This window comes from Hippoglossus stenolepis, chromosome 23, assembly GCF_022539355.2.
Source record: "Hippoglossus stenolepis isolate QCI-W04-F060 chromosome 23, HSTE1.2, whole genome shotgun sequence".
Taxonomy (NCBI): domain Eukaryota; kingdom Metazoa; phylum Chordata; class Actinopteri; order Pleuronectiformes; family Pleuronectidae; genus Hippoglossus; species Hippoglossus stenolepis.
This window is the reverse complement of record NC_061505.1, coordinates 5,077,248-5,098,003: the sequence shown is the minus strand read 5'-3', so window position 1 is coordinate 5,098,003 and position 20,756 is coordinate 5,077,248. Positions and strand designations below refer to the sequence as shown.

At 44.4% G+C, this 20,756-nt stretch overlaps 1 long non-coding RNA gene across 1 annotated transcript; it reads left to right on the top strand.

Annotated features, from left to right (window-relative positions):
* The first annotated feature begins 1,199 nt into the window (after positions 1 to 1,199).
* LOC118102379 lies at positions 1,200 to 19,579 on the top strand. Its single transcript, XR_004694672.2, has 3 exons — positions 1,200 to 1,314; positions 5,351 to 5,447; positions 19,495 to 19,579. It is a non-coding gene; the product is annotated as an uncharacterized LOC118102379 (long non-coding RNA).
* The last annotated feature ends 1,177 nt before the right edge of the window (positions 19,580 to 20,756 follow it).

Sequence of the window (20,756 nt, the reverse complement as noted above, 5' to 3'; positions counted from 1 at the left end):
AATAATAATTGCACAATATTTCATGTTCACGTCAATCTAGGAAGTTAAAAATTTTAATTAATACTAAATTCCTTCTCTTCCTGTAATGTTTTCCCCACGCTAGTCAAACATCTGCGTACAATGAAGCTGTGCCACACAACAGCGCCCACGTTTCTCCGCCATATGTCCTGCCCAACTGTTGCCTGGCGTAAAATCTGCAGTCAGAGGTAATGAGACATGCAGTTTTTGTAAATTAATATTAAAGGAAGAAAACAAAGCTGTAGCGACAATAGCAGCCTTGTTGTTGTTTTTTTTTCAATACTTTTATCAGCGTTATCTGTGCCCAGTGGAAATAACACGGTAATGTTGGCTTATTATTAAGGCCTCAAATGAATCAAAGAAGAACAACCTGACAATTCACCTCATTCTCTAAATTCGTATGCACAGGGAGTAAAACCCACACACACTCACACACACACACACACACACCAGAGAGGAAATAGGGAATAAAATATACTTTAAGGTTTTATCCGGCTAGTGTGCAATCGCAGGCTGCTTTCTCAGGGAAATCGGTGCCCCTGGGCTACATCCCATCCCCACGGCTGCTCACGGGGAGATATTGCAAGAAAGAAAAGGAGGATGTCGGCGTGTAAGCAGAGTGTGAGGGTAGGTGGTCGGGGAGGGAGGTGCCGGGGGTTGTGAAAAGAAGGAGGCATATGAAGCAGCTTATACTCGAGATCAGTCTCTTTTATTATTTTTTTTTTAAATTGGAAACCTTATACATGTGTGCGGTAATGACTTTACTTTTTGGCAAATCACGACCGCGCTCTCCTCGCCGTGCCACCAAATCCATCAGCCCACTCAGTCGTTTAGAGAGAGAGAGAGGGAGAGAGGGGCGAGTTGCTGCGGTGTGTCGATGACGCGCTGCCAAGGATGAGTTGTGGTTTTATTTCTTTATTTGTGCTGACAAAATGCACATACACAGAAAAAGCCATCCATTATCAACACCTTTTATATTCTTTGACGGTGGCACAGAAACTCCCATATTATATTTCAGTCGCTCAGATTTTCATTTTCCAGCTTCCTCCGATTAAACACATCATCTACGGATCAAGATTTGATCCTTCAATTCCTGTTTTGGTATCAACTTCCCTCTCGATCTGCTGGAAAAAGTCTGTAAAGCCTCCTCACTGTCCCCCTCTCCGTTGTAGACGCTCACCTCAACCTCCTGGAATACTGGACCACCTGTTCTTCCCAACCGTCTCAATTTACTCCGGGATATGGCGAGCTGCAGCTACCCGGTGGCATCAGCATACAGAGCTCATGCATAACGCAGTAAGTTAATTATCTCCTTTCCACCTCTAACACTTCATTTATTTATTTGCTTTCCCTGCATAGTTAATAAGAGACACCGGTCACGGTTACACTGATCAGATAGGAAAACGGCTTCCACCTCATGTGGCTCATTCACTTAGAAATCATACAAAGAAGAAATCGTAGAAAGTTGCCTTAGAATCATCACATTTTTTCAGTTTTCCAGTCATAGTTGTCGGGAAAGATTCTCACTTAAGTTACCAAAATATGAAATATATAAATATAGCCTAGCCTTAAAAGAAGCAGCCCACAGTGTAACTCATTATTTCTCTTTAAAATGAAAGAAAACAAAACAAGTTTCCAAATTGATGGGGGTTAGGGTAGATCATAAACCTCCCCTCCTCCATGTTAGCAGATGGGACATGGAACAAATTAAAGGCTTCATTTTAAACGAGTCTGTGTCGGCCTCATTCCTTGCATGTTAAGACAAGTTATACGACACAATAACCTGTAGTTTATTCTTATAGATTCAGCAATAACACAAACAGAGAAAATGTGCCTTAATGCAACACAATCCCCATAAACCAATGGAAAAGAAAAAAGGAAAAATAGATGTCGAAACAAAATGTTTGCTGAGGATGAAATTAGAATATTAAGAAGCCGACTACCTTCTTCCTCGCTCAGCGCACAGACACAGGAGAGCTCAAACACAGCTGGAGGTGCTAGAGAGGGAGTGCAGAGTAAACCAAATCCTCCCACCTTCACCGGGAAGCTCCGATTGCTTTGATGGCTCTGCGAGATACCTCAGCTGAGTCACGTCAGGAGCAATTATAACACAAATGACCAAAAGCAGTGCTGAACAAGTAGACTCTGTGACCCGCTGCGTCCCAAGATGAGCGCGGACATAAAATAGGCCACGAAGAGAAGAGGAAATTTGCCCTGTGGCAAACGCCCGTCTTTGTATACAACTCATAAAGGCTAATATTACCTTGTCCTTGCAGTTATTGCTTTGTGCCGTCCTGGGTGGATTTCTGCGTCTGTGACCTGGAAAAATGATCTTGAGAGAAAGATGAAGGTAACAGTTTAATTCTGCCGAATTATTCACCATCGGGCCTACGTGTGTTCGGCTATTGGGAGAATCATTAGGACAATCTCACAAGTGTCTCCCACACAGAGCATCGGAATAATTTACTTTTGAAGATGCATTAGCATAAATACAAAGTGCTTCAGAAATCAACAAATTAGCATTTTATGTCTGAGGATTTGAAGGCAGCTGGATTTGTTTGAGTCACTTTTAAGAAAAAAGTCTTGCTGTTTGCAAAAAAAAGTTGTCGTGGAAAGACCGGCTGGAAGAGAAATTAGAATTAAATACCAAATTGAATCTAGTGTCTGTTGAATTTATTTAGATAATACACAAAAGGAACAAGAATGTTTGAGTCTGTACAACAAAAAGTTGATCTTATATTCAATATCCATCCATCCATCTATTATCTGCACTGCTTATCCTATCAGGGGGGGGAATAAAAAACAATGTCCTTTGACATAAAGTTAATCTAATTAAATCAAAGAATATTGGCCAAATCTAAAGTGTCTTTGCAAGTGTCCCTGTCTCTGCTGTTGTCGGGCGTGTTGTTGACACACTGGTGAGGCAGTAGCAAGTGACTGGCCAACAAAAACCTGTTCTAATGTCATTGGTGCAGTCATTTTATATTTATATATACTTATATAAGCTGGTGAACAATGTGTTTAAAGTCTTTTGTTACCTAGCAACTCCACTTCGCAAGTTGCAAACCTTTTTTTCGCTTTATTGCACGTTACGCTCAAAGCACACCCGTTAATTAAGAGACTTAATATAGCCTATAAACTTGGATTTGGATTTTGGATAAACTCTAAATGCGCTTTAGACCAGACGCAGATTAAAATAGAGCCCTGATGTTGATGGTCACCTGCTTTAAAAGTTCTCTTGTATCCTTCTGTTCTGAGTTTTCTCTACAATAAATTAAGAGTTATGATACAGTTTAGCATCATTTAATATTTACCTTTACAATTAATAATTATAAAACCTAAGAACTTTGTTTGTAGCAATAATAGTCTCATGCATGAGTGGATTTCAGATTTACAGATATCATAAATAAGATATAAAAAGCCCCAAATAAACATAGTAAATCACAAAGAGGCAGAATAAACGACATCACGTCTTTGTCTTTCTTCAATTTCAGTTCATTTCGATCTAATTAATAATATTGAGCGTCTACGATAAACCAACCAACAACAACCATAGAGATATTGCTTTACAGAATTGTAATAGTGGCTTTGCAATATCTCCAAACGTCCATCTGCAGAGAAATAAATAGGTTTTCTCTCTCAAGCACATTTTTCCTCTTTGTTGAGACAATCATGACTGTGAGAAGCTGTAGAAGCAAAAAATATGAATCGCTTACCCGTGCAACTACAGAGAAGAAAGCGGGCTTGACAGCATCAGCACATTCCTGCGCCGTGCTGCTATCTCATATCATGCAGCCATCTGATGACTCTGATATTGTGGATTTCTTCATGAAATAAACATGCTGTGGGAAAAAAAGAAAGGAGAGAAAGATTCCAAAGCAAAGACAGAGCAGACGGGAGTGAGACAAAATAACTGGACCCGTGTGGGTAACCTGAGCTGACACGGACCCATTTATCTCCCTGTCTGGTGCAAAGGAGCCAAATCTCGAGCCCAGAAAGGTCACAGGGAAGAAACCTGATTGTGGAGCCATGCAGACCATTACTGATATAAGGACAAACCCATGTCACAAACTTTTGTCTTTTGTCTCTTGTCTCTTATGCTTTGATTTTAAGAAGATGCTCTTCTCCATTCTGAGGTTTTTTTGCTGGCAAAATAAAATATTTACAGTGGCTCAAGGCAGTTTTTAGACCAGTTTTGTAGACTTAATTGTGTTGTAGTCGGCTGGGATTGGTCGCAGTGTTTTGTTAGATTTATAGATCAATATTCTCATTTTCAAAACTACACAGATCCTTAATTCTGTATTTCTGCTCCGACACACTTTTGGTAGCAATTCCAGCTTTGACTTGTCTTCGGTGAGTCTCCATCAGCTTTTCACACCTGTACATGGGCTGTTTATCCAACTTTTCCTGGTAGATCCCTTTCCCGTATCATCAGATTGTTAGGGAAGCATCTGTCTCATGGCTTTTTACTCATGTCTTTCAATAGTAATCCTCAACATGACTTCCATCTAGCTCGTCTACCACGAAGGCCTGATTGACAGAGTGCTGCTGAGATGCTCGTCCTCCCAGATGGACTCAAGAAGCTTTGTTGGGTTCATGGTCACCTCCCTGACCAAGGCCCTTCTCTCCTGGTCATTAACTTTTCCCTGATGACCAACTCTACGATTCACGGTGGCTCTGAACTTGGAAAACTGAAGCCATCTAGATCTATTTAGGTATTTTGACCTCGCTGCTTAGATTTAGTCCTGACGTGCAGTTACAAAAACGCTGGGTTGTGTCTTTCTATGTCCGATCAATCCCGTTTGCCACAGGTTGAGTGTAGATTGATGGGCAGAAATCAATGTACAATTAAAAGTTCCAACACAATAGATAGTCAAAGTACACAAAGTAAAAGGGGCTGAATACTTCCTGAAGGGACTATATAGAGCACTCTAACAACAGGGGTTACACAATAGATAGGAAAGAGGACTCAATGAAACAAGATAATATTTAGAGCTAAATGCTAACAGCAGCATAAAGACATACTCACAATAATGCTAACACATTGATTAGGCATGTAATAGCATATATAATATCAGATATTTTGTGGCTAAAAACAACAAGCCTAAGGTTTAATCCATATAAAGAATGCAGCCCACAAAACAATGGGTTTGCAATAAATTCTCTTTTAGCTGCTGAACATGATCAATACAAGCTCAATGGAAAACCCCAGAGACGCCGTCGTTCTGGGTTCAAGTGTATTTTACCATCTTCTCGTCTGGCAGCTTTGAAACAGAGGCATCCTTGGAGCCTTAATTTTGATGTGGCTCATTCTTTTCTTTTTCTTTTTTAGATGTTGGTCGTTGCGGAGACCTTGCTGAAAATGTTGATTGAGCTTTCGAGGATCAGATAGCCTTGGAGAAGAAAAAAGAACTGAAGAGAGCTGTCTGGTAAATAATATGATCTACACTGGTCGAGACACACACACACACACACACGCAATGTTCAACAAGATTACCCCCGAAAACGGCACGTTGCAAGGCATGGAAAGACGGCTGGGAGAGAAAAAAGGCCGAGAGGAGAGGGAGAGCGTAAGTGGAAACTGCACGCCAGGCTTTGTAAAACATCAGGGATGAAACATCGCTTTCCTCATAAGATGATTATGTTGTTAAATGAGATATGGCAATACTCTTGTAAGCGCTTAATCCAAGGATCTCCAGCTGCCATGCAAATGCAGCAGATGTCAGCAGGATGACACAAAGCCGAGGAGTGAGGAACCAAAACTCCCCCTCTCCCGCCTCTGTATTATTCAACAGGGGGAGGAAGGTGGTTGCTGGCGGCTCATTGTGCTAATATCGTATTCAGTCGGTCAAATTTTCGCAAAACTGTTTTTTGTTTTCCTCCGAGAAGAAGGAGGAGGAGAAACAAAAGTCTCTGAGCGGTGGGCCAGGCTTTCGGGGGGGGGGGTTCTGAAGTTGCACAAACTCGGTAATGCTCCGATGTTCCCACCAACTTCTGAGACGCGGCTTCCCGTGTGAAGTTCCCTCTCGGCTCTTTCGCGGCGCTTTCATGCGGCTCTCCGGGCGTTCCCAGGTGGGATGTTAGGGGCGGGTGGACCGAATCGGAGTGGATTTCCTTGGGGGGCGTTAAAGTAAAATGTCTGATTCAAGCGCCCCCTCCCCCCCCCGCCCACCACCACTCTCTTGGTATTCACGTTGATGACATCACGACTGTGGAAGTGCCGGGGAGCCGCCACTCCGGGCCCATTAAATCAGATAGCATGATAATTTGGTCTAATTTGCCATCAGTCCCGCTAATTGCATCTGACTGTGGACTCCGCAGAGTATTGTAATTCCCTTGAACTGGTTAGAGTGACTGTGATGGGTTATGCTTGAACTTGGTTAATAGTAGGTGATATATGGTTTGTTTTGCCCATTTTTCATCATCAGCTTTTTCCTTTTAATACCAAAGCGGCGCAATCGTGGAATAATTACGACTCACGATTGTGCAGCTCTCTCCGGGGACCGTCGGTTTTCTTTTTTTTTTATGTGTTGTCTGTAGTTTTGAAGAAATCTGAGGCGGCTGAGTGTATCATTTAAACAGTATCACTTCACTCCAAATACGAAAAAACAAAGCCGAGATCTGAAACGCTGCGTGGCCGCACCGCGCGTCGAGATCAAGCTCGTCAAATCACAGCCGGTCGAAAGCAGTTACTGTTCATCCTACCAGGAGGTGCTTTTTCCTCACAGAAAGGATGTATCCAACTGCCCCTTTCTCTTTTCCTTCCCCTTTTCTTTTATCTCTCTCTCTCTCTCTCTCTCTCTCTCTCTCTCTCTCTCTCTCTCTCTCTCTCTCTCTCTCCTCCCTTCTCCCCTCCGCGGCTCACAGAGCTTTGTGCTCATGTTTGAGTTCTCACTGGCTGACAGGTTGTCACAGATAATAAGTTTTAATTCCCCGTGTGGGACCGAGACTCACTTGCCTTGTAATTTCCTCATAATTTTATTCCCTTTTGAAGGCCTGGAATGTAGATTGGTGAGATGTCAGTTATAAGTGGCCGTAAGCTGAGATAGTAATGTATTCCACCGCGCTCCGACTCGGACTCTTTGTGAAATTACAGCGAATGAGGCGCATTCTTTCATGTTTTAATTTGGGTGGAGTGTTCTCATGTCGCAGGTGCATGATCAATGAAAGCCTTGTTATTTAAGTCTCATGTTTGGTCATATGGTTGATACATTTCTTTTTTAAATGTAATAATTCAAATCTCTACAACACGTCACCTCAGTCTGACAGAGAAATGCTCAGTTTACCTGTTTCACCTTTAAACGCCTCCTGTTACCATGTCTCTATATGTAAATATCATGTTCCATTTCTGTACTTTATATTCTTTATAGTTTTGTTCTTGTATTTTGGGATCTTGTATAGTGTCCTATCTATCTATCTATCAAATTCTGTCTATCTTTCTTTCTCTCTCTTTCCTCTCACCTATCTCTCCATTTCTATCTATCTCTCTCTCTCATCTCTCTCTTTCTGTCTCTCTCTGTCATCTCTCTCTTGCTCTATATCTATCTGTCTCTCTATCTGTCTGTCTGTCTGTCTGTTTATCATCCATTTCTCCATTTCTATCTATCTTCCTCTCACCCCTCTCTCTCTCTCTCTCTCTGTCTGTCTGTCTGTCTATCTATTATCCATCTCTCCATTTCTATCACTCTCTCTATCTATCCCTCTATCTATCCATCATATTGGTCATTTTAAATTGTCCGATCAGGACGGAGAGACAGAGAAACAAAAGCCTGTCTCAGTGTGACGACAGTGTGAGCAGAACAATAACACACTGTGGTTCAGACTCTGGTGAGTCATATGGATCTCACTCCAACCCCTGATCCCCATTTGTCCCAGCGGTGATGTGTCTAAACGCACCACAGCCGCTCTGATGGACACTCCGCCTTGAGCTCCTGTTCATCCCTTCCACCCCTCAATGCGACTCTCTCCCCATTCCAGAATAATGAGCCTTTCAGAAATTCAACTCAGGGATCCTGGTCCAGTGGTGTGCTCAGCAGCCCAGATTTCTTGCCTCTTCCCCCCTTTCGCTAAAGCCTCCGCTAGCCCCAGAGCTTCCAGGCCGCGGAAAATAAATAAATAAAAGAATCACAGCTCGGTCGGCCAAGTGTGGCCGCTGTTTCAGCAGGATAAGTTGGCCGGGGGAATATCGTCTAAGTCCCCCTGAATGTAAACGAAGTACCCTCTTGCTGTCATGGTGGACGCCTGGCCTGCCTTGTGCCTTGGATGACTGGTGAGGCTTTCTCTACCTCATAAAGGATGCAGCTGTGTCGTATGACAAAAAAAACAAACCGAAGACGGTTGTTCTGAATTTATGTCCAGCTGCCTTCGACCATTCCAGCACGGCATTGTCACCGCAAGGTTCAGACTTTGTCCTCACCCCGCGGTTTGGAAAACGTGCCTTGTTTCACCGCCAACCTGAGCTGGGAACCGGCAGCGAAACACTGACTTATGACATCTTCCACATAAACCCAGAATAATATATAGAGGGTGTTTTTTTTTTTCAGACAGGTGGATTATTTCAGTGAAGACCGATATGCATATATTCAGCATTCGTGCCATTTTCTGTGGGCTCTCCACTTCCGTGTCATGGGTGTTCCAGGTGATTCCCTATGGATCCCACGTGATGGATGCTCTTAATGAAGGGTGTTAATTTAAAGTCACCTGCAGGCTATAGCCGTTCCACCCATAAGGCTGCATCATCGCCCATCCAATGTTCTCTGTGCACTGACAGAGGCAGGCCCAGGGAGAAGTGAAGAGATGGAATTGGATTTGAAGCTCTGAGGCAGGTAATAAAAAGCAACACTCCCACACACACCAAGGAATGTGATTTCCCCAAGTACCCCTGGCAGACATGTTGAATTTCTAGCTGTAATGTATAGGCGGCCGAGCTATTCATAACACGGAAGTACACCGGCTGAAGCTTGTTTTCTCATTAAAAGAGCCTTCCCTGCTCCGAAATGTATGGAGCGGGTGAACTTTGGTGTAATGAACGTCCATACATCAGTGGCAGCTGGCCAATAGGGGGCGCTATGGCGGTGCCCTCACGCCCCCAACATGACGGCATTGCCACGAAAATATTATGTATAATCTAAGTTTGTTTGTAACATCTTTTTTCGAACCGGAGCGCAAGAACGCTGTGGCTAAGGGGGTAGAGCGGGTTGTCCTCTAAACCAGAAGTCAGTGTTTCGATCGCAGTGTCCTCCAGCAGAATACTGACGGCTGTGGGAGAAGAAGTGCTGCCCACAGATGCACTGTGCGAAAACGTGTATATATGCAGTGTGCAACATACCCATTGACTTTTTGTCAGGGTGTTTAGATCCGTGTCTCATAAACTCCACAGCGAATCAAGCAAACACAAAAGTAAACTTCAGAACTGCTCAGGTCATGATAACTTCTGGAGAGGCTGTGTCGAGAGCTCCAGCGGCTGTTTGCCTGTTTATTGAAGTAGAATTAAGTCGAGTTATTTGAAGTAGATGAGATGGATGTTTTTTTTTTTTTTGAGATAGAGATTCTTCGCATTATGGTAAGATATCAATATCGTGATTCAGGGCCCGGGCGTGTAAACGAATTCTAAACAAGAAGATAATGAGAGATGACTTTTATGAAATTTTGTTAAAGCAATAAGTGCTGCTTGTGTGCTTGTAAAAAAATATCTTAAAGCTACTTCAGAAAAAAAGTGTTTCTCAGCTTTTCAGAGGCGTCATGCGTCCTCGTGTTCCTCTCTCCTTTGCTCGGCTGCAGATCACAACGTGCTCCAACACAATTTTACAGTTGACAGAGTGCAACATGTAACATAGAATATCTTTTGATGACAGACACGATGAAAACAAGATGGGGAAAAAATAGCAGAGGCGTGTGGCGACAAAGTTTTATGGCTCGACAGTCAGTGAACAAGTGATGTTTCACTCCTGACATTGTGTTGAGCTGCACAAAAGTATTAACGTGTCATTCACGGCCTTGTGTTTGCCCTGCGCTGTGTTCTGTGCATTGTCATTCACATCAGATCCCTGCTTTATCTCCTCTGTCAGCCTTCAGAAGAATTCTCCCCGGAGGTTTATGGACGTAATGAGCTAAAGTCAATCGGCTCCTACAGAAAAATAGATACCGATCAATACTCACTTTCACATGCCTTTTGCTACACAGCAGCCGGGGTGCAGGGCTGTAGTTCAATGGATCCCAGCGTAAAGTAAACTGTGGTAAACCAGGGCTCTGTGCACAATAGAGAAGTGGGTTTTGCGAAGCCTCCGGATGCCATGTTTAACATGGCCAGCAGCAGGTGTCAGTCCTGCCTAAGCCTGACCTTGCGGAAAGGCAGCATATTTCAATTTCCCCTTCAGTAGTTCCAGAGTGGTGTCCGGAGAGGGTTGGGGAGACGGCCGCCCATGCAAAAGGGCCCTCAGTAGCTTTCTATGCAGGCCACTAGAGCAGCAAGGATGGCCCTAGGCTGGAACTAAGCCCCGTCCCTGCCTCACTGACACTGATCCGCCTCCTGTGCGTCGCCACACAGACTAAATAAAGCAGCCACGGTCAGCATGGGGACACAGGGGCTGGAGAAAGTGGAGGTTTTTCAGCCTTGTGTCGTTTCGGGGATTCTGTCGCAGCCTCTGCCAATAAAAAAAAAAAAAATCATTTTCTCATTATCGTTTGTAACAACTGTATTACGTTTCTAATGCGGCAACTTGTCACTAGTCGGCGAAGGTGCAGTAAGTACAGAGCAGTCACTCTCGGCTCATTCTCTACGAGACACTCGGTGAAGAAACATCATTAGTTTATTTTAATGTGCCACAATGGAGGCTGAGTGACACTAATGGGGGGGCTGCGTAAAAAATGGTGTCAATCTTGGCACTGTGACGCTTCACTAAACAGCACATTAGTGCTAAAAGTATTTCAGGTCTCTAAGTATGCTTTCCTCTCTTGAGCCGCTACAACGGGGGGGGGGGAAACAGGGCCACGGAGGCAATTCCTAAAATGTGTTTTAATATTCATAATAGGGGGGGAAACTGAGAGTGCACGCTGTGAAGCAGACACGCTGGAGTGCAGGCAGGCAACGTCTCAATCCGTCTGTCGAGCCTCCGCCCCGAAGATGCATTAGCAGGAGCCCTGAATGGATTCTCCTCTTTCTGTCCAAATATCCACAGTCAGCAAGGAGGATCTCAATCGAAAAACATGTGACCACCTCTCACTCGATTAAAGCGAGTACTTACGGGATGCCAGCGCAGCAGAATGCCGTTGTTGTGCAGAGACATCGGATGTTGCAGCGGTGATTAATGAGCGATTTACAGTGTGATTATAAACAATTCTGCTCATTAAAGCAATGAGATGTGATTAAGTGGTAAACGGAGCTGGACGGGAGCGACTGCACAGGGCCCCCCCCGCTGGTGGATGGCGTTCACTTCAGGGGCACTTGTGTGACGGCCCGCTCCACTAAGAGGCGGCGGAGAAAAGATGAAGTGGGAAAAGACGGGACGGACTTCACCACCATTACTTTCAAAACATGTAATAACCCAGAGGTGACAGGGGTCAAGTGCCTTTTTAAAAGCATCTTCAGCCGGGACAATTTGATACAACGGACAGATAGACGGGCGAGTCGCTTCACCGTTTGATATTATTGCAAAATAAGTGCTGCTCGCCGCGCCGCCTGAGACAAGTCACGTGTCAGAGGTCAGGATTCCCCGGGGTTACAGCCCACCAATAAAACTAATCTGTAAGGTGAGGATTTCCAAGATGTATAATCGCTGAAATAACACATCTTTAACGCAAGATTAGCTGAAGTTCATCATTTGCAATTTGTAAATAACAGTTTCACGATGTCATAAACCTAGTTCTTGAGTAAGTAACGTACAAACGAGATGTTTCAGGAGCAGCGTTTTCTCCCTTTCCTACTAACTTCAGGCTTTTTAACTTTCTAGATCTTTTACACACTAGATGAAAGAAAAAGCCCATACGTCTCCTTTAAATTAGCTGCACTAATTTCATATGAACAATGGTTTAAATATATAATGTTAAAGGTGTGACAACCGCAGAGAATTCCCACCCATCTGCAGTGAAAGCCTCCGTGGAAATAACCTTGAAGTGATATAAATATTTATATTTTAATCTCAACTATGAATGAGATTTCAAGAGTATATAACGGTTGCCAAAGATGTTGAATTTCAAGCAAGGTGAAATGCAGATATTGAATTAAAAAGAATGTGCTCAGAAGAGTGAGCGATCCGGGCGCATAATTTGATAAAAGTGACAAGTCGTACAAATCGAATGCGGGGAGAGAGAATTAATAATTCAGACCCGCAGAATCCATCCTGAGACAAGAGGGGGGGGAAACAGAGGAATAAGAAATACGATCCCCGGGTGTCGGCTCAGTTCCCTTTTTCTTTACAGGTTTCATGAAATCTGGGACACTGAGTTATATATGTTTAGGATCCCTGCATGTGTACTCGTGCGAAATATCTTTTCTTCCCAGATAAAGTCGGCGCAGATGAAAAAGTCGGGCGCGTTGAAATTCATCTTCACAGTTCAGACGGAATCAAACCTTCAGCGCCGCCGTTATCGGTTGGGAAATTGCTACAGGAAATGCACAGAGATGCGTGGGGGGGGCGGTTCAAGTTGGGGTCAAGTGGAAATTGCGCTCCACTCAACCTGTGCGTATTCAACAAAACACAACATGCCGTTTGAATTTGCATTGATCCCATTGAAGCGGTGCCTGTCAGCGCGTCCACTGGGGTTAATAACCCAGTCTCCTGCAGTACACTCTCCTAAATGATTCAGCCGAGGTGGAGTGACCTTAGCTATCCTCCTTGCGGAATAAAACTGTGTTGACTTGTTTATTGTTTTCGTCGTCCCTCCTTTTGTGCCCTCTATGAGCTTGTTTTTGATTCGCCCGGCCTCTGGTATGCTTCACAGAGATGCCCTTTCCGTGCGTCGCCCTGGGTGCCGGTGGCGGTCTGGGACTTTTTGCGGCGCCCCCGTCTCGGGTCGGAAAACCCTGTGGCTGTGCTTGTCCTCCACCTTGTGATGCATCCAGAGGATTAGTTTGTGTTTTCCTCTTCTCGCACCCTCCCTCCCTCCCTCCGTCTCTCTCTCTCTCGTTCATTCAAACACATGTCTTGTATATTGTTGCCAAAGCTTCGCGCATCCACGCCACAGCCATAAACCCCCAGGACATGCTGATGGGGAGGCCAACGTTCACGCTCTGCCGCGTCAACACACACATGCACGCACTGTCGTCCCGCCAAGCACCGCTTTTTCCCCCCATCGATCCTGTGGCATTCGCACGATAAGCTCCATCCTGCCAGTTTTTAGCTGCCTGGCACCAACACGCGTGTGAAGCCCCCGAGACCTCCTCCATCGTTCCTCGCGAACATCATCATTTCGCAACCGTCTGCGTTCTTTCACGGAATATGCCTGCCGCTGAACTGTAGGCGTCCTCATGTATCAGCATGTAACACCCACATTCCTTTGGTTTTTTATTCCCCCCCCTCAAAAAGACTAATTAAGTATGTGTGAACCAGCTCAGAAGGTGCGGCTGACAAGCATGTGGCTAAATCTGTGCTTAATCGCACCCCCCTCTTCCTCCCTGCCCGTCGGCTGTTTTCTTCTCGACTTGAACAGTGGACACATCCTGCCGCTCGCTCGTCGAATGGCTGTCGGGTTCGGTTACCAGCTTAGGTGGATTGAACAAAAAGGGTCCGTTAAGCTGAAAATCCAATCTGAAGTGAGCTTGTGTAGTAGAAGAAGTATTTTTTTTTTTAATAACTAAATGATGCATGAACTCCAACCGTGGCACGAGTCAGTGGCAGAGGTTAGAGCGAGTACAGCCTCTCACAGTATTTGTCCCGTTGAGTTTACACTGCACGTCGGGCAAAACATTTATTCTCGCTGAATTCCTCCAACACAGGAAGAGATTTTTTTGCTTTCCTGTCGTATTAAGCTGCGACTTGTAGAAAAAGCACCAGGCTCATATTCTTGGGGGAGCCGGGGAAATTGGTTGCTAAAATAAGGCTGACCTTGCACTTCCCGCAGTTCAGTTGGAGAATCTGACTAATGAGGCAAGGTGCGCATCAATGAGGAGCACAGACAGGGTGTCAACACGAGGTACCTGAGTCCCCCAATTACACAGGAGCGTAGTACACAACATGCCAGGGCTGCTTGGAGCATTATCACCAGGATAATCCCTAAAGCAGAACAACAGAAAGGAGTGTTGTGTTTAAACCACATTCATTTTTAATGGCCTTTTAGTCGCACTTGTTTACACTAATTCTCAGAATTCTCAAATATTTAAAAGTGCGACACAGGGCCTCCTTTAAAGCGACTATATGTAGGTTTTACTGAGCAACAGCGCCCTCTATGTGGAGGGAAAACAAAAGTCTTGACTGTGTTGTCCCACTTCACTGAACCATTGTGCATTACCCACAATCCCCAGCTTGAATTCTTCCTATTTTAAAAGTTTCCTGACTGAATATAAGAGATAAAGATGTTTTTTATTGACTCCAATTCTTTTTAACTGATCTACAGATTCAACTTGCTGCTCCGCTCTTCTCGCAGGAGATCGTACCCACTCACCAGCGTTAGAGCAAGAACAGATGTTCAGGGTGAAGAGTGGGAATGAAAGAGGAAACGTTCCCTCTATTGCAACTCAGTGAACCATCAAACTCGTTCTGAAGCTGCTCTTTTAAGGTAGAACATTTGCACGGGAGTTGCCTTTAAAGCTAAAAATTAAACGAGTAGTATTTCACTGCTACACCATCGTCTGACTGTGACGGACAGATGCAGCAGAACAAGAAATCACCCACAATGCATACATTACCCACAATGCAACGGAAGAGTCAGCCCCTCGAGCAGAGATAAGGCGCAGGCTGCAGAGGTCTGGGAACCTCATTTCTCTCTAACTCCACACCCCCAGACTTTTAGTTTTTTTTCACTTTCAAACATGGAGTCTTCAGATTCGACCTGTGACACCACTTCGGGGAATTTATGAGATTCTCGCCGAGCTCCCTGCGGAGCCACAAATCGCTTTATACAGCTTTTTTTCCCACATAGATCTCCCCAAGAAACCTGCAGACTTTGATGTGTAAAATCAGTGGAGCTCCGCTTTGAGGTTGTTCCAATAAAACAAGGAGTTGTCTGAGACATAAAGAACTGTGTTCGCACACTCTATGTTTTTTCTATTTTCGGCTTCAACCTCTTTTATTATGACTGCTCTTGCGTGTGGGTTCAAGCGTGTTTGACGTGATAAGAAAAACACCAATTACTGTTAATGTGATGGTTGTGGGTTCAGGCCTGTTGTTTTTTCATTGGGGGATAATTTTGTGTCTTGGGGGCAAAGTGTGACCACAGCACATCCTCTCAGTGCACGTCATGCTCTGCCCGTTCTTCAGTCATCAGCGGAGGCCGAGGCGGACACAAAGCCCTCTCTCCGAAGAGGTGCCCCGGGCTACACTCTTCATCGCCAGAATAATTCCTTGTACCGTCCCCTCTGATTGGGGGGGGGGTGAGCGAGAGGGGCCGAGAGACGCGCTGGCCTACATAATCATAATGAGCCCAGCCTGTTCACGTAGACGGCGAGCTAACTCGGCCAGACATGTGGCTTAGGTAATAGGGTAGGCAGAGTGACCCGGCTGGAGAGCTACGCGGGAGAGGCGTGTGATCGGCTATCGATGAGCCCTCTGCTAATCTCCTGTGAGAGGTCCGACAGTGAGTGAGAGGGAGGAGAGTCGGTGCCTCCGAGGCACATCCAAGAGTAATAATGAGGCTCCGCATGGGTCATGATTACCTCATTCCGTCTGCCCCTCCTGGTCTGAGCATGTCAAACACTGTCATACCAACACATGAGAGAACAATACTGATAGTTTGAAGTGTTCAAAACTGATTTTATACATACATACATATACACTGTTTGGATGCTGGCTTTTTGCCTTTTAAAAATATTATTGTAAACCAAATTGGTCTGCAGGTAAACACAGACACACACAAAGATTATTGAGATACATCAGTTAACAGGAATGATAGATTTAAGAACCAGATTAAATCGTTGTTTTTACCTTTTTATATCCATCCATCAGCGATACCACTTATTGTTTTCAGGGTCGATGGGAGCTGGAGCCAATCCCAGCGGACATTGGGCGAGAGGCGGGGTTACATCCTGGACAGGTCGCCAGCGTAAAACAGGGCCAACACACAAGAGAACGGGTCGTCAGGTACACACCATCATGAACAGGATGATGAGTGATGATGAATATTGTCGCGAATGTTCTTTTGTGCGTTTGTTGCATGTTGAAACTTAGAATGAAGTAAAAAGCCTTAAAGTTTCATAACGTATGTTTATAGTGCTCATGATAGTTTTGTTTTGCTTTGTTTTAGTTAATATGATTTCCATTGTTCTGTGGGATGTGCAGTTCATGTTCTGGCTGTTTCATCTTTTATGGACCATGATCTAAAGTTAAATTGGATTGAATTGAACGAGTCCGGCCGTACGTGCACACACACACACAGACACACACACACAGACACACACACTGTCACACACACGAGCAGCGAGCAATGCCAATGTTAATCTGAGCAAATGCACGGCCCATTAGCTGTTTTGCGGCAGTAATAAAGTCCCTGTGCAAGATTCATGGCTCTGTGCTTTCAGCCACTGTCATGATGTAAGAGCAGCTTGAAGTTAACTGCATATCAACTTTAGAATAAGCTATAAAAACAGCCTCAAAGTAAAGATTGATCCGTCTCGTCTTTTGAACTTCGCCGGGTTCTAACGCTACAAATTACCAGAATTTGTTTGGTTATTAATGTCAAATTTCTCTGGGAAAATAAAAAAAAGTATCTTCAGTAATTAAAATCATTCTTTTGCTGTATCCAATTAACACCATCACACCTCTGTGAAGATGTTTCCTATTTCTGTCCTCCTGTAATTGTTCTGTTTTACAGTCTGTTCATGTTCGCTTCCCTCCATCTGCCTCGCTTCTTATTCGAGGGGCTGTACAGTTTTATGTAAATAAAGCGGTGATGAAAAAAGAGGCGACAGAATCTCTCCTCTGAAATGACAAAAGCTGCCACAGTCGCACCCCCGTGTCTGTGGATTTTCGCTTTATTCTCCTCGATGCTCTTGCGATCCTCCAAAGGTGGCGTCGCGTCACGTGTGAACTGAATCCAACCTGACAACTGTCTCATTCATTTGCAGCCGCAGCTTGTTCCAGAAGTTAGAAACAACAGCCTCTTGCATCTCCGGCGAAAAACTGTAAATGCTTGCAAAAAAGAAAAAGGAAGAAAGTACTACGTCACCCTGAGGCCTCTCTCCCTCTCTACCTCTCTCTCTCTCCCCCTCCCCTTTTCCCTCTCTTTTCTTTTTTCACTGATGTACACCACAGACAACACCATATATATAAAGAACCACTCTTATCTTATTTGAGCAGTTGCTTTAGGTATTTCTGCAAACTCCGCGGGGCTGGAATTATAAATCACCGTGAAACAAGATGGCAATCAGCGAGTATTGTTGCGAAGAAGACTAATGAAACCACCCACACTGGTAAATGACCTGGAGATCTGCTGTGATACTGACTCCCCACAGTCACTGAGATGTGATATACTGGATCCCTCTCCCCCTGATGCGTCTCTCGCCGGCCAAGGCCAGATAAGGCCACCGAGGCGAAAACAATGGGGCCCTTTTGTCTGTTTATTCCATTTACGGGAAACTCTTATTTCAGATTTTGGCTGTTGAACCACCACGGAGGACGTTACAGTTTCACAGTGTGTGTTGGTGCACGCTGCTATTCCCCACGGTAATTCGCGTTTAATTGTAAATACGCACTACAACCTTTCTTTAGAATAAATTAGCATGTGTACTATTGTTGCTCTGTTCCTCCACGCAGCTCAGAATGATCAAAGCAGCGAGTTTGTTTGAAGAATGAAGCGTTCAGCATATTTTAGGTTAACAAGAGCTGAGCTTCCCTCACCGGCAGTTGGCTAGTGTCCCACCCCCCCCACCAGCCTCATCTCATCACGTACGAGACGTCGACTATTTTTATCCTTCCTTTATTACTATGTTCACATCTGACCATACATGGCTACGAACTGTGCCTCCCAAACGACATCATTATTATCTCCAACTGTCGTGCTAAATCACCTCATTTATCTCTGATTGGCTCTGACAGAGGCCTCAAACTGAGAAACAAATAAAAAAAAAAAAGAGGAGAAACACTTGTAGCATCCACAGGAATCGACCGTCACCATAGTTTGGTGATGCAACATATGGCTTTAATTGCTGTGCACCCACAGAGTAACCCTGTTACTGGCTTTACTCCAAGTGGCGGTGTGCGTGCGTGCACTGACCCTGTAGCAGGGGCCGGGAGGCGCTTAGCATAAAGAATGGAAGCGGGGGGGGGGAAACAGCAGGTAACTGGTTGCAAAAACAATCGTCGCACGAAGTGAATCACGATCGTTTCTGTGATTATGTTTTTTTAGTATGCCTGCCCTCTAGTGGCGGGAAGTTGCCATGTGCATCATTAAGGTGTCAAATTAATCATACTATGCATTGTCTCAAGGAACAGTACAGATCAAACTTTACATCACAGAGCTGAATCAAATCAGTTCCACCAATGAGCGAGCACTTGGCTGACGTCTGCCTCATACTACTATAGGTTTAGAGAAGAGGGGAGGAAAGGGGAACCATGACCCTACTGTTGTTTCTGTTGTTTCTGAAACAGTGAATTCTGTTTGTGAAACCAAATAACTGTGGCTGCCTTCAGAACATCCCACTCAGCCTCTGTTTGGCTGCCGGTCTGCGCTCTCACCTTAAAGTCCAAGAGGCGATTAACAGGATCATACTTCTAGCAAATGCCTTTTGTGATTTCCAGTGTGTGTCTGTGTGTGTGTGTTTGTGTGTTTGTGTTCTCAGAAAGGATTAAGATAGAGCCTGAGTTATGGCAGCTGCCTTAAGAGGGAAATGGAAAGGGTGGGATAGAGAAAGAGAGACAGTGATGGAGGGAGTGAAAGAGCGAGTGTAAGAGAGGGAGACGGACCTGGCGCCCTGCACTCAGCACTTTCACTGACTTAGCACACCAGTGTGGATGTCACCCGGTCTTAAATCACTCCCAACCTTCTCTCAGCTCCATTTACATTTCAGGGAAATCCTCCTGCCTTGAGCCAGAGAGGTTGTTTTACTTAACTGTCTCGGGATACAAATATCAATTACTGTAATGTAGCTCCTGTTGAAGTGTGTGTGTGTGTGTGTGTGTGTGTGTGTGTGTGTGTGTGTGTGTGCGGCTGCTGAATGATGGAGGAGTTAATAAAACCAAAATAACAAAAGCTTTCCTATCCAGCAACACATTCATTCATTTCTTGATATGTAGCAAATTGTACTGTACACACAGATTTGTTAAAAGATGTGATTCGGTTTTAGATTCTATGATTCCACTCATCATAATGTTGTTCTGTTTCTTACAGCTAGAGGGCGCTGCTCATCAAGATCAATGGGGTTCTCCTAAGGTGACGTCAGCTCAGAGGATGCTTCCACATATTCCTCAAAATTAAGGTGAGATAATTACAATGTTAATAAGCAAATGTTCGTCATGCATCCAGATTGAGAAAACTATTTTGTCTATTGGACACTTGGTTCGGACTAATTCGAACGTCTGTACCAAACAATGTACGTGTGAAACGGCCTCAAAGCATCGACTGTTCAACAAAGCGCTGTCCTCTGAAGTGCCCACAGTTCTGTAATGGAGCGACAATGGAACATCTCTGATTGGACCAGGCCATTATCCTACTACGAGCTATGATCGATGGCCTGTGCACGTTACAAATCACTCAGGAGTATTAGATTGCTCATTAGCTTGATGATGGGGAGAGGATGGATCTTAGGTTAATCACAGATGAAGAGTCTAATAAGGGTGCCCCCTCAGAGCCTCTGTAGGGCACTTGTTAGTGTACTTGGGAGTTGTGCTAGGGAGTAGATGAAGACTCCTGGGTGAGTAAGTGAATGCAGTCCAGCCTCAGAGCCACGGAGGCCGGAACGTCTCGCACAAGCTAAAGTGTTTCTGTTTCAGACGCTCCAAGCACGTGCAGCGTAAATACTGAAATAGAAAAGCATAAAATCTCACTTCCGTTGTGGTTGCAGTCGCGTTGTTACTTTTGCAGTTGTGTTGTATCTCTTGGGGTTGTGCTGTATCTTTTGGGGTTGTGTTGTATCTTTTGCAGTTGTGTTGTATCTTTTGCGTTTGTGTTGTATCTTTTGCAGTTGTGTTGTATCTTTTGCGGTTGCATTGTATCTTTTGCAGTTGTGTTGTATCTTTTGCGGTTATGTTGTATAATTTGCAGTTGCGTTGTATCTTTTGCGGTTGTGTTGTATCTTTTGCGGTTGTGTTGTATCTCTTGCGGTTGCATTGTATCTTTTGCAGTTGTGTTGTATCTTTTGCAGTTGTGTTGTATCTTTTGGGGTTGTGCTGTATCTTTTGGGGTTGTGTTGTATCTTTTGCAGTTGTGTTGTATCTTTTGCGGTTGTGTTGTATCTTTTGCGGTTGTGTTGTATCTCTTGCGGTTGCATTGTATCTTTTGCAGTTGTGTTGTATCTTTTGCGGTTATGTTGTATCATTTGCAGTTGCGTTGTATCTTTTGCAGTTGTGTTGTGGCTTTTGCATTTGTCTTTTCCATTAATCCACATGTGTGACACTCAGCCATCATAGAGAGCAGCCTTTCACTCTAATGTG